This window comes from Nematolebias whitei, chromosome 11 (assembly GCF_014905685.2).
Source record: "Nematolebias whitei isolate Nwh7 chromosome 11, NemWhi1, whole genome shotgun sequence".
NCBI lineage: Eukaryota > Metazoa > Chordata > Actinopteri > Cyprinodontiformes > Rivulidae > Nematolebias > Nematolebias whitei.
This window is the reverse complement of record NC_056508.1, coordinates 16,431,503-16,434,554: the sequence shown is the minus strand read 5'-3', so window position 1 is coordinate 16,434,554 and position 3,052 is coordinate 16,431,503. Positions and strand designations below refer to the sequence as shown.

The 3,052-nt window shown below is 42.0% G+C and overlaps 1 protein-coding gene across 1 annotated transcript in view; it reads left to right on the top strand.

Moving 5' to 3' along the window:
- The window catches only part of samd10a (sterile alpha motif domain containing 10a), a 19,277-nt gene that overhangs the window by 15,996 nt on the left and 229 nt on the right, over nt 1–3,052 (top strand). The gene's annotated exons all lie outside the window — the stretch shown is intronic.

Below are 3,052 nucleotides of genomic sequence, written 5' to 3'. Positions count from 1 at the left end.
GTTAACGCTTGTTGACCATAGAGAAACCTGTGTTAATGCTCAATGACAATAAGGAAACCTGTGTTAATGCTCAATGACAATAAGGAAACCTGTGTTAATGCTCAATGACAATAAGGAAACCTGTGTTAACAACCACTCACCCTCTTATTTGATGAGTTACAGTTGGTATCTGGTCTGGTTAACTTTGGGCTTTCATTCAACGGATGGAGAATCATCAAAATCCAACACTTTCTCATCATTTGCTTCTTTAATCAGTCATTTTGATTCAGGGTACAGCTTACCACATCAAAAATTTAGCAGCAGCAAGTACATACATTGAAAATTTGATAAGGAAAATAGAAAGTAAAAGTTTTAAATAAACCTTTCAAAAGAAAAACATGTTTTTTCTTCTATTCACTCAGTCTTTCCTTGCGAACCACATAATTTAAATTTTTGAATCTTTGTTGAGATGGAGAAATTCACATATTCCTCCTATCTTCACGTCAGAGCAATCAATTCTAGGGTTACCTTAAGCGTAAAATAATGTAATAGTCTTGAAGTCCTTCCTGCACTGTGGAGATATAGCTTTTCCAAATTAAAACTCGACCTCGGACTATCCACGTTGAGACCTCTGACAGCGAACTCAGCATATCTGATTAAAATTCTTCTGGCTCAATTCTGCTTCTTTGGACCTGGTCATATTTTTCTGATTATAAAATGACAGCTAATGTAACTCCCGTCTGCTCAGAGTCCACCGTAATATCAGCCAATGATGACTGTGGTTCTGAAAAAGCAGCTCAGTGAAGGTAATGTCACTGACCACATCAGTTTATATTTGGGTTTACATTGTGAGACGTATCCAGAACTGTTCAGAACTTGCTCCTAACAGATGGCGCAGAGAAAACTGTTATATTTACCAGCAGAGAACCAAGATAATAAAAAGTGGTGACTCGCAGGCCAACGGCCCAACAGGACTTCCCTTGACCAGCTCAAGTCGATGCTCCAAACATAATTAAAATGCACTGCCTGACCAAAAAAAAAAGTCGCCATCAAAATAAAGGTCCCACACTAATATTTCGTTGGACCGCCTTTAACTTTGATTTCATCATGCAGTCACTGTGGCATTGTTTCAATAAGCTTCTGCAATGCCACACGATCTGGTTCCATCCAGTGTTGCATTAATTTTTCACCTCTTGCATTGATGATGGCAGATTCTGACCACTGCACAAAGCCTTCTCAGAGTCAGAGTCAGAGTTTCTTTATTGTCATTCGCACCTCATGTGGTACATGTGGTGGAGCGAAATTATGTACACAGGGTCCCAGTTACATCCAACAATAAAATGTATAAGAAAAACAGTAATAACATCTAAGATATGAACTAAGAAAAACATCAACTAAATATACACTAAGCACTCATAACATAAAACATTGAACATCAGCACAAACATGAACATGAGTCTGTGTGAGTAGATGAGCACGCATGAACACATCAACATTGAAACAGATCAGCAGCAACATGAAACAGATCAGCAGCAACATGATATGGTTTTTCACAGTGATTATTCTGGTTAGAGATTCATGAGTCTAACAGCCTCAGGGTAGAAGCTGTTCCTCAGTCTAGTGGTTCTACACTTAATGCTCCTAAACCTCCTTCCTGAGGGGAGTGGGGCAAAAAGTGTGTGTGCTGGGTGAGTGGGGTCTTTCATGATGCAGGTGGCCCTCTTCCTGCATCTAGAGGTGTAGATGTCTGTGATGGGGGGGAGACTGACTCCAACAGACTTCTGTGCAGCCTTCACCACTCTCTGCAAAGCTTTTCTTTCTGCAGCTGTGCAGCCTCCATGCCACACGTTGATGCTGGAGCACAGGATGCTCTCCACTGCACACCTGTAGAAGGAGGTGAGGACTGAGCTTTACAGACCAGCTCGTCTCAGCCGTCTGAGGAAGTAGAGTCTCTGATGAGCTTTCTTGATCAGGCTGGTGGTGTTGTTGCTCCAGCTGAGGTTGTCATTCATGTGTACACCCAAGTACTTGTAGCTGGAGACCAACACATCCCAAAGATTCTCAGTGGGGTTACTCTGTGGTGGCCAATCCATGTTTGAAAATGACGTTTTGAAAATGATGTTTCAAGCTCCCAGAACCACTCTTTCACAATTCGAGCCCAATGAATCCTGGTATTGTCATCTTGGAATATGTCCGTGCCATCAGGGAATAAAAAAAATTCATTGATGGAATAACCTGGTCATTCAGTATATTCAGGTCAACTGACCTCATTATTTGAGCACATACTGTTGCTGAACCTAGACCTGACCAACTGCAGCAACCCCAGACCATAGACTGCCCCCACAGGCTTGTACAGTAGGCCACATTTCTCCCTCGAAGACGATGGGTCACCAGTGTCCTTCCAGTTTTTAATAATGCATTGAACAGTTCTTAACCCAATTTTAGTAGTTTCTGCAATCTCCTTAGATGTTTTCTCTGCTTGATGCCAATGATTTGACCCTTCTCAAACAGACTGTCATCATTTCCACGACCACGCGATGTGTCTTTCAACATGGTTGTTTAAGAAATGAGAAGCAGCTCATTGCACCAGTTGGGGTTAAATAACTTGTTGCAGCTGAAAGATAATCACCCAGGCAGTAATTATCCAATAGGAGGCTCGTACATATTTGCTTAGTTAAATCCAGGTGGCAACTTTTACAAATGCGGATGAAAAAAGTTCTGCTGTTTTCTAGAGCAACGTTTCCTGCCTGCAAGCAGGAACTTCCTGGAGTGTCTGCCAGTTGCCTGGCAACAATTTAGAGGCCAAAATCCCTCAACAAGAGCAAATTGTTGTTTTTACTCAGTTTTGTACAAACTAAACGAGCTGAGACCTCTGAGAGATTCTGTGGAGTCAGACCTGTTGTTTCCATAAGTTCAGCTGAAGAAAAGCTGATGCAGCCTCAGAGAGACTGTCTCAGACTGTCCTCAGACTGTCTCTTTAAAGAGACAGTGTTAGGACAGTCTGAAGCAGCCTCAGAGAGACTGTCTCAGACTGGAGACCGTCTCAGACTGTCCTCAGACTGTCTCTTTAAAG